Source organism: Phalacrocorax aristotelis, chromosome 3, assembly GCF_949628215.1.
Source record: "Phalacrocorax aristotelis chromosome 3, bGulAri2.1, whole genome shotgun sequence".
Lineage (NCBI taxonomy): Eukaryota > Metazoa > Chordata > Aves > Suliformes > Phalacrocoracidae > Phalacrocorax > Phalacrocorax aristotelis.
Window position 1 is genome coordinate 12,855,254 of NC_134278.1, and position 10,933 is coordinate 12,866,186.

The window sequence follows — 10,933 nt, forward strand, 5'->3', positions numbered from 1 at the left end:
ACATACTGATAGGAGGACCACTGATAACAGTTTGTAGAAATAAAAAATGCGGAATAAGTTATGCTAAATTGTTGTTACATTTCCAGTCTCCTACATCTTCCTATCCTGACACTACACAAAAATTACACAGGGAAGAAAAATTAAAAGAAATACACAGGCTCCAATCCTACTGCACAGATTTACAAAAAGCTACACATTGGGCCTTGCACAAAGATATGGGGAGTTAGGGCAGTGAAGAGCGTGATTCAGTTGACAAAGCAGACAGACACACAGAAGGAGCAGAGCTGTATTCCACATCTGTTCACGTTGTCCTGTGACTCCTTACAGACTGCGCTTTGAAAATATCAGTCTAGAGATATCTGGATACAAACCCAGCTGTTTAGAACATATTCTAGGGTGTATCTGCTTTGCAGCCCCTGCAGCTGGAGCAGGGCATGTGCCTGAGCCAGCTTTTAACTCGCTGGCTTTGCCACTGCAAACCTCCCCGCCGGGGCAAAGCAGAATGCAGCGTAGGCTGCACAACCTGCTCAAGGGCAGGATGAAGACCTACGTACATAAGCCATGCTAAGCCAGGCACTGCTGTGTCTGGCTTGCTGCAGGTACGTCACATACTTGGTTTGGGGCTAGTTTGAGTATGTCAGCATACTTCATTCACAACCTAGTGACTGCAGAATAAATGTATCCTCATTAGCTTAGCAGGAGATGGACTCAGTCGCTACTATCAGACGTGGATTGCTTCAAAGTCATTCTGTGAAATCCCTGAATGTGCACCTTATCTTTCTGCACAGGTTGTATTTACAACATCTCCTAAATGTTGTTAAAATTTTAATAAAAATATGTACTTTTAAAGCACTGTAAATATACATAGAGCTGCACTTCTTAGAACATATACAAAGGCCAGATCCTTGCCTGATACAGCTCACAGTCTAAAAAACGAACACAAAACCAGTTAAAACGCAAGACGAAGAAAGCATCCACCACGGTGAAACATGCACAGCCAGGTATTGTTAAGGAGAGGGAGACTCTTAAGTAATAGGAGACTGCTGGAGCAGAATCAAAGAGAGGAAGCAGAGCCAGAGAGGGAGAAAAAGGGATCAGTAAAAGCTGAAGGATGAGATAAGACGAAAGGCTGACACTTCAGGATTATATTCGCGTGTCACAGAGCGGGAAGCCCAGATGAGTACTGTTCACTTCTTAAACCATGTAGAAACTAATATTACTTATTGATCTGTGTTTCCGTTGCACATCTTTATGGCAGGCACTTGAGAAAAATAACGCCTTCCAAACCTCCTATTTCACCAGACAAGAATTAAAGTAAATAAAAAATAGCCATTGAACTAAACAGCAAAGCACTCGCCAAATGTGCACCACAGCAAGAGACGGCTCTTGTAAACAAAACTTTTTAATGAAGAATGATAAAGGCTACTTTGTGATCTACTTACCATACCTCAGGAGGAAAATGGACCCTTAGTAGCTACTTAAACACTGGCATTTCAGTAATACAGTTGTATCATCAGAAATTCATTGAGAGAAGAAGGCAGGCATATTTTATGTACTTACATGGGAAAAATAGCTTGTGATTCTTTGACTCTTGTTTAAGGATGCATAATACCAAAGTTCTAACAAGGTAAAGCATCTAACATTCTGGTTTCAAGGCCAAAAAGCATGCTAATCTTCTACATTTCCTCATTCAGCATGGATGCCAAGGACCAGATTCCATGCCCACTGCAGCACACACCTGAGCACCCTTTGACCTCACAACGTAGTTGATGTGATCAGATCCAAGGGTACCAACGTATCCAAGTCAGATGCAGAAAAACCCCACATGAAAAATACAGGTCAAGCTTCATTAGAGGGCATTTGAAGGCATGATCGTTTTGCATAAATCAGTCTGGTTTGCAAAAATCATCAGTATGATCCAACGTTTTACGTATCAAACTAAAATTCCTTTTCGGGCCACCATACTTTCAAACTGAAAGCCTTTTATGCAATTCAGGGCAGGTATTTCAAGACCATTCCTGAGTGTCGTTACCCATTTCTATCATTTGAAAAAAAAAAAAAAAGTTTAAAATTAAAAATGACTGCTTTGATAAAGTACAGTATATGTTCTACTGTAATGAAAGCACATCAGCTATAGCGATATCGACTGGACATGTGCTGGATATTAGCAACGCTTTCACAAATAAATTTTTGCAGCGTTATCCATTATGTAAGCTGATTTTATTTTCAGTGCTAAGGCCTTGTAAAAATGTTCAATTTTACTAACTTTTCAACAGCACATTTTTTTAAATGTATATCAACTTCTATTAAAAGACAAAAGTATTTTAATTCAAACTACTAATTAATATACCAAATTTCATTCTCTAAGAGTCTTCAGTTACTTTGTATTTCTAAATAGAGCAGATAAGAGTACACAGAAATATGCTGCATTCTAAGAGCTTTTATAAACAAGGTGTTCTAATTTTAGAAGGCTCCATTCTGAATAAAGTCTAATTAAACACACAGATTCTCAAACGCAGTCCACAAAAAGGATAATATTCAGCTTTCCTCACTGTCATTTAATTCCATCTTATAGCGAATGATTTAATATCTACTTTTGAGTAAAAAAGTTCTAAAAGTGGAACACTAATCTTTTATTAAAAAAAAATATTTGTCAGTAACATACTGCCTTTGTGAAATTATTTTTAGATACCAAAATCAAGTCATAGATACTTTACACACACTTGGCTGAACTGCTGATGTATTTAAGATTAATATTCTTTCAACTACTTCAGGGACTGATTGGCTCAAGAACTGGTAATGAAGTCCAGAACCAAGGCACAAGGTGTATGTTTTAATAAAAATGTGTATGTGCTTCATGCACAGGAGACTCCGAAGAGATATCGCTGAGTCAAATGTTATGACTCGGCTAGACACTTGGCTAAAATTCTCATTATTGTCCCTAGTAGAGTTAAGCATTTATGAATCTGAAAGCTTTTATCTCTGGAACACAACTTCCTACTTAGCTACAAGTTAAAACTAATTAAAGTAATTTTCATCAAAAGGGTTAGAGCCTTATATTTATTAGCCTAAAAGCTCTGTAAATTACCGTCACACCTTGTTTTCTTCCTGAGTACACATTTTGACTTGTACAGTGCTGACAGTATATTCTTCATAAAAGTTTGAACAACCAAGGTAATGCCATTAGTTGTTATTATACAGGTTGATTCAACTCATTGGGAGTTAAACAAGATTCTTATGACTAACTATGGTATGAAATTACCTCAGTAGGACCAAAAATAAAAAAAGTTAACATGCCATTTATAAGTCTTACCATCATGGATCTCGGTGTTTATGTCTTTTCATCAATGAGCTTCGAGGTCTAATTTTGTGAACAACAAATAGGTAAAATTATTCTTTCTTGTATTTAGTAAACTATACACTGGAGCTGCAGAAAACCAATAAAGCTTTTCTGAAATCATCAATTATTTAAAATTAAATCAGCTTTAAGTCAAAAGTGATTAAAGGTCATTTGAATCAAAAAGTTTAGTGTCTTGCACATGTTAGTGTAAAAGCTATAAAGACCACCATTGCAGCTTGGTTTTTTCCTGCACATCAATTTAGACACTAATAACGCTGATTCTTCCTCAAACGGCTTTGTGATGATAAAGAAAGCAATTTTAAAATTCTTTATCTTCCTAGTAGGAAATTATTTTATTATAATTATCTTAAAAGAGCCACTTGATTACCTCAAATTATTGCTTCTCGTGACTTCAAAAATCGCAAGTTTTTGACAAACCCGAAAATGTATCAAACTCTTGCTCTTTCAAACCGGTGACACTGGGGAAGCTATAATATATTCTGTTAAATTTGTAGTCTGGGATTGAAAATGTGACTTAACGGGGTTTGTTCCAGGCAGAAAATCTTCAATAAGATCTGTAATACTTATTCCTTTGTCCTCGATATCAGAGTGTCTGAATACATCATGTTTAGGTCAACAAAAGATGTATTTGTCATCTCAATCCCAATGAACGTTGTTTATTTCAACTAACTGTGGCTTTACAAGTTATTTTACAAAACATATTCTGCTCCTTACCCTCCTCAGGGGAATAATCACAAAGAAAAACAGCTCGATATTTTTATAAACACATCAGTGAAATTGAGTATCAAGTGATTTCTATCTTTTCCTTCTCCTTCCAGTGCCTGCTTGAAACGACTTACTTTTTACAACTTTCAGCTATGAGACCATCCCTAATAATCTGCCTTCATTTCCTACATGTCTATGATTGTCTCTTGGGTCATATTCATATCTAAATGTGGAGAAGCTCCTGAAAGCAGAGACCCCGTGGATAATGTCCACATAAAGTTTAAAACACAAAATGAAAAAATGCATACATATTCTTGGCAACTTAAATCATAACTTGAAAAGCAATATGGATTTGAAGCACTACCTGGAGATTCTGTATTCCACGAACAAGTATCCTTTTTATCATCTGTTTCATTATCTTTGAAAAGGATTATAGCTGTTACTCTCGGAGCAGTAGTATAAAATTCAAAAGACAAGATTCTCTCTTTATGTGAATAAAGACAAGAGTGGGAGCTGAGGTAAGAAAGTGCCTCCCTGTGATGGGAGCCCATCTGGACCCTGCCATCTCACAGCACTACATGCGCTCATAGCATTCCCTACTTGTGCTGTATTCTTGTCTCAGGCAATGCTTTTAGCGATGCCACGTAGAGAAGCTATAGAGGGAGACACGATCCTTCCCAAGGATTAAGGGACACAAACAGTGAAGAAGATAACTGGTAAAGAGAAAAGCGATCCAAAGATGCAACTAAGGCACAGAAAGATCACAGAAGAAACAAAATTACACTCCAGACGAAGAAAGGAAAAGGCAAAGGATGTATAGAATGGCAAAAGGTATCCAAATGCAGGTAATGTGGACCCACAAGAAAATGGGGACTGATTAAATGGTCTAGGTTCATTACCGTGAAGTCTGAGTCCAAATCAGGCATGAGGACTAATGCAGGAAGAGCACACGGTTGCTCTTCTCTATTAGCCTTAGTCAAAACTAAAGGGAAGTGCAGAATCCATTGGCAATCAAAACCACTCTGTAACAGCTTCGTTTTAGACCAGTCTAACAACAAAGGGTATTTAGCCCAAATCCACACTGGCAAAACAATATACATTAAAAACAAAGGGATGAAGACCAGTGCTGAAAACGTTTGACATCACAGACAAGGAGCACAGTTTCTCATGGTAAGTGCTACCTGTTTCAATTCTAAGTGCTTTAAAAGCAAATCTGACTATCGTATTTTAAATTTTGTAACTAATTTAAATTAGTCTACATTGCTGTTTAATTCACAATTAGGGGAGGAACCAGCATTATTTGCCCAAGTGAGATAAAATTCTGGAAATCCACAGGAATCTGCAAAATTTACAGAACTGAAGAGCTAAAGTACAAGTGTGAGGCACAGATGTAATACAAAAAACACAGGAATGCACAGTGCAGCCAGACATAAAATTAGAATACCAAAACTGAAAACCAGAACTGGAACAACAGCTTGAAAAGTGAACAATTTTGGAAGCTCCCGTTCACCATATTCATGTGTTTGTTCAAAGGAATCTGTATTCTTAGATTTAGATCCTGCCTGCAGCTATATTAAGAGTACAGACAAAAGGAAAAGTCAAGAGGGCTCTACCACCCCAACACACCAAAAAGAGAAGAAACGGAGCTGCGGGAGCGCGGTAGTGCAGCCCGTTCCCCATGCCCTCGAGAGGGAGTGCGCTGGAAGGCATGCCCGCACCCCTGCGCACCCCGGACAACGCTGCAGTCGGCAGGATGTCGCACCCTGCGACACACGTGGCACCTTTTCCAAACAGCACCAAAACCAGCCTCGTTGCATCACTTCCATCCTACACAGCCAGCCTGATTTCTGCAAGCCGAACCGGCAGCCTTCTGTTCTGCTCTGCTCTTCCCTGTCCATCCCATCGCATCCCAGTTAGACTTTGCCTTACCACTCTGGCCAGAGCATAATTTTTCTTCTGGTTGGTACCGTAGTGTGGTATCAGCTATGACTCTTCTGGCATGTTGCACCAGGGGAGTGCACACAGGGAGCTGTGAAAGGGGACTGACAGCAGCGGGGACGTCTCTGGCATTTGCTCTGCGGTTGGGAGGTTACGTAATGCTGTGATAGTCTGGAGCAGACGTCGCTCGACGACACAGCTGATGTGCTGTCCATGGCGGGGCGTTCCAGAACACAGGGCGCATCGAAAAATCAGTGCAAAACCAGTGGTGTAAGTCTATGTACAGGAATGCATTTGTATGGGGCAAGAAGATAAGGCCACCTAGGAAACTGAATAAATATTACAGTTTTATGTCAGAAAAACTTGCGGCTAAATTCCTTTTGAGCCCAACAGGATAAGGATTCAGTCCTTAATTAAAAGGCAGGAATAATACACAATGAAGATTAAGAACATGTTTCCTTATTTTTCCTTGACAGCAGCATTAGCCCAGACTACTTTATGCTTTGTTTGAATGGAGAAGCAAAATGTAATTAAAGTTTTAATTAAAATTGATCGCAGTCCACAAACCTGAAATGGATACTGCTGTTATAACACTGTACTGGAAGACCTTCCAAGTAATCTGATGTTCTTAAATGAACTGCATTCTTTAAAAAAAAAAAAAAAAAAAAAAAAAAAAGGCATTCTGTCAAGTAAAAGGGTAGCAGTGAAAACTAATGAGTCTGAAAATGTGTCACAGAAACAAACTACTAGTAAGCATGTCTTCTGAAAGGGCCAGGGAATATATATTTTACAAAGACTGAGCTTCCTCACATACTACTTTTTCTCTGAATATGAGGGCTCCGTTCTTTATCATATTCCCAGTAGCAAATATGTGCCTCTTTTTCTTCTTCACAAAGAGGTGGTGGTGCCTCTGAGAGCTGAACTTTCTAATATATGGAGGAAGAGAACGCCTATCCATAGAAACACACACTACAAAATATTGCTAAAAATATTTTGCTAGAGAATCGTCGGGAGAAGTACCTGTATCTCTTAGACCCATTTGTTACATTAACGTCTTCTGTACAAGAACATGGAATTTATTCATACATTTGGCCTTTTGCTATATGGCCAAGGCTCTGGCATGCAAGTAATCACATTTTAATTTTAATGAAAAGGGCAGGTTTTTCAATCACCCTGTTAACCGCAGGGTTTCCTCGTCAGCCGGAAAGCCTGGCGGTGCGGGTAACCGCCGCCGCCGCCCCCGGCCTTGCTGCACCGTTCCGGGCGATGCGGGATTTGGGAGCGCGGTTGCCCGGGTGGCACCGCCGCAGCGGGCGGGAGCTCCGGCTGCCCCGAGGGCTCCGCACGGCCGGGACCACACACCCCCCGCCCCGCAGGACGGCGGAGAGCCCCGTTTCCCCTCCGAAAAGCCCCTGGCCGGGCTCCTCTGGGGCGGGGAGGGGGGCTCTGCAGTTGCACAAGATCAGGCTGCCCCCCCGACCCCAATCCCCGACCGTTTCTCCTCACGTCGGGGGCCGGAGCCGGCAGCCCGGGCTGGGGCAAGGCAGGGGAGTGCGGGGCGGGCGGGACACCCCAGCAGAGAAAGGCTCATGGGATTGCGGACACGATGCAGAAGGGGTGTGGGGGGACCTTGCAGGTGGCTTCATGCAGGGATGGGACCCTCCGCTGGGAGGGGCGGGGGGACATGCGCCGGAGCGGGAACTGGGGAGAGTGGGCGATTCCGGAGGGCTGGGGACACCCCCCGGGGGGTAGGGAAGCCTCGCACCGGGGTCCCGGCGGCACGGGCAGCGCTGCAGAGGGCGACGACGGGGGCGCGGGGCGGAGGGACTGCGGGGCGCGGGCAGTGGGCTGTGCGGGAGGGGAGGCAGCGCTGGGGGGGCCCCTCCAGCAGCCCCCGCCGGCAGGAAGCCCGCACCGGGACAGAGCCCTACCCCCACCCCTCCCACCGTGTCCCGGCGCGGCACCCCCGTGCGCTGGGGAACCGTCCCCGCCGCAGCGCGGTGCCCACCGCGCTCCCCGCACCGCGCCGCCGGGATCCCGCCCTTCCCGGCGGGGGCCGAGGGCTACAGAGCCCTTCAGGGAGGGGTTGGGGAGGGGAGGGCAGGGAGAAGCAGCCCCCCGGAGCAGCGGCAGGCATGCCTCTCCCTCGCCCCCGCACGCACGGCACATCTCCCCGGGGGCGGACAGCGCATCTTCGAGCGGTGCTTGCGCGCAAAGTTGCCCCCTCCCTCCCTGCCTGCCTGCCTCCCTCCGCGGCCGCGCACGCCCCCGGCCCCCCAGCGCCCCCCGCTCCCCTCGGGTCAGCGCGGAAAACGCCTCGCTTTCCCCCCCGGCTGCTCACGAGCTGCCTCAACCTGCTCCTCCTTTTGTTTTGATCTCTGGAAATGAATTTCTCTCTCCCGGCGTCTCCTTTCCCTCCTCCTTCTCACGCCTTCGTGTGGGAAATGACTGGGATGGCACCCCGGCTTTTGTCATCCCCTCCCACCTCCGTTCTCACCCCGGTCGGCGCCCGAGCCCATCGCCGGAGCGCGGCACCGCCGTCCCGCACCGGCCCCGCACAGACCCCGCCGGAGGGGCGAGACCAGCGCACCCGCTTGCAAACGCGACCCCAGGCTTACGCTGACAACACCGCGCACGTTACATGAAATAAAATAATAAAGTGGGAAAAAAAAAAAACCACAAAACCCCAACCCACCCCAAACCCTCCCAGGCAGCAAGAATATCGATAACGCGCTCGCAAGGATGGGGAGCAGCTGTGCCCCCCCGGCGGGTGCGATGACCTTGCGAGGGCTGCTCTTGCTCTCGCTCTTCGCGTTCACGCGGTCTTTTTATTTGGTTGGTTGGTTGGTTGGTTTCCCCTGCCGGAAAACAAATAACGACCTTTTCGCCGTCTCTTTTCAAGTGACCACGAACGCCAAAGCCTCCCACTCTCACCAGAACACTTCCGAGCGCACGTTACGAAGCGACAGATCAACCCTTCCTTTCGGGGTTGCCGGTATCTCTACCCGGATGGATGCGGGATCCGGTCTCTTACCCCGCACGAGTTCACGGCAAACCGCCGCGGACACGATTTCCCTCCGTCTCGCCCGCGAAACACCGACTCCCGCACCCGGGGCGGCGAACACCGACCGCGCACATCAACTTTCCCGGCGAGGACGGTCCCCGGGGGGTCAGGAGCGGCCGTGCCGACCGGCCCCGCACCGGCCCCCGCCGCGCCTCCATCCCGCCGCCCTCCCGGAGGACGAGCCCCCGCGCCCCCCCTGCCCGCCGCCCCGCTTCGTCCCCGCAGCCGGGGCGCACTTACTGAGGGCGCCGAGAGCTGTCCGCGGTGCGGAGGAGGGCGCTGGGCCGCGGGGTCCCGCCGGGGTGCCGGGGCCGGAGGGACGGCGGCTCGGTGCGCGCCCGCCCGCCGCTCGCGCCGCAGCTCGCTCACTCCCGCCGCCGCGCGCGCCCCCGCCCCGCCCCGCGCGCCGCCCGCCCGCCCCGCACTGCAGACCGCCGCCCCGCGCCGCCCCGCGCACGCGCCGCCCCGCGTCCCGAGCATGCGCGCGGCCGGGCGGGAGGGAAGGAGGGGGAGCGCGGGAGCGGGCGCGGGAGCGGCGGGATGGGACGTCGCGTTGGCGGTGGGGGGACGGTGCGGGGGGAGGAGGGAGAGGGAAGCCCCGGGGCGGGCGGGACGGGAGCGCGCGGGGAGAGCAGGCGGGAGCCCTGCGGGGCTCGGGCCCGCCGCCGCCTCAGCCGGGCGGCAGCGCTGTCACCCGCGGCGACTCGGAGCAAACGGGCGGCGCGGCCCGCGGCTTGCCCGGGGGCTCCCGGCGCCCCGCGCCACCTGCGGGCGTGGTGCGGGCGCGGGGCCGCGGCCTTGCCGTTTGCGCGGGGACAGCGCCTTGCGGTGCGGGGCGGTGCGTTTGTCCCGCGCGCGGAGCCTCCTGTGCGGGAGCCACCCGTGCCCACCGCGGCGTGTGCGGGCATCACCATGGGCTGCAAGGCACGGGGCTGCAAGGCACGCTTCCTGTGGCGGCTCTTCCCCACACGCTCCTTACGATAGCGTGGAAGTCAACGTTCGATAGCCTAACTTGCATAACGGCGCTCGGCCCTTCGAGGCAAAACCCAACCGATCTCTCCCTTCAATATAAGACCCAACTGGTGTTGCCCTTCCCTTGCCGCTGGCGCTGCCGTCGCAGTAGTTGCCGTTACGGTAGGAGTGAAGACGAGGGCTCTTCCGCCGGGCACCGCACAGCGTACAGCTAGTTGGCGGGCCCCTTGCAAGGCAAAGGCGTGCGTAAATGTGTACTTCCCTGCGTGGCGAGTTCTGTCGCTGACTCTTTACAATACATAAATTAAGCATATTTAGCATGTCCTAAGCGTAACGCTAGAGAAAGCAGATGGATACCGCAGGGAGGTGAAAAGGGGGCAAAATAATGACATGTGAAAAAGAGTATCTAAATCAAGCCATGCCCATTTTTATCTTGCTACTCATTATTTCAGAAAAAAACAAACCCAGGAAGATTGTATAATACATGAGAGAAGGAAATAGCTTTCAGTTCATCGTTGAAACGCCCAAAGAATTCAGTTATAACTCAAACTGATCCATTAGGTATCACACAAACACACGTGAAGATACCGTATTTGCACTTGGGTAATATAGACAATTGAATTCATTAGTTATCTGTCTGATAAGCAAAAATCACTAATTTTACAGCCAGATTTACCTTTTTTGCCATAAGACAAAAATTACATGATTGTATGCTTTTTTTTTTTTTTAATTTCCCGGACCATTCCTCTTCCTCAGATCGTATTTTGATTTCCTCCATGTGCAAAAATGCAGCCTGTAAATGCTAAAAATTTTGGTTGATTCAAGCATTAGCACAAACAAACAGTTCGAGGTGATTTGCTTCATTGAGTATCTCTGGAATTCCTGTTTTATTC

The 10,933-nt window shown here is 48.1% G+C and overlaps 1 protein-coding gene across 3 annotated transcripts in view; it reads right to left on the bottom strand.

Moving 5' to 3' along the window:
• Nucleotides 1-9,448, bottom strand: part of VSNL1 (visinin like 1) — a 93,188-nt gene extending 83,740 nt beyond the window's left edge. The window contains exon 1 of one of the 3 annotated variants that reach the window (XM_075086762.1): nt 9,309-9,448. The gene's annotated coding sequence lies outside the window, so the exon portion shown is untranslated. Of the gene's footprint in view, nt 1-5,995; nt 6,104-8,358; nt 8,441-9,308 lie in introns of those variants that run through there. The other 2 variants (XM_075086760.1, XM_075086761.1) reach the window with 2 other exon arrangements.
• Nucleotides 9,449-10,933: the final 1,485 nt, after the last annotated feature.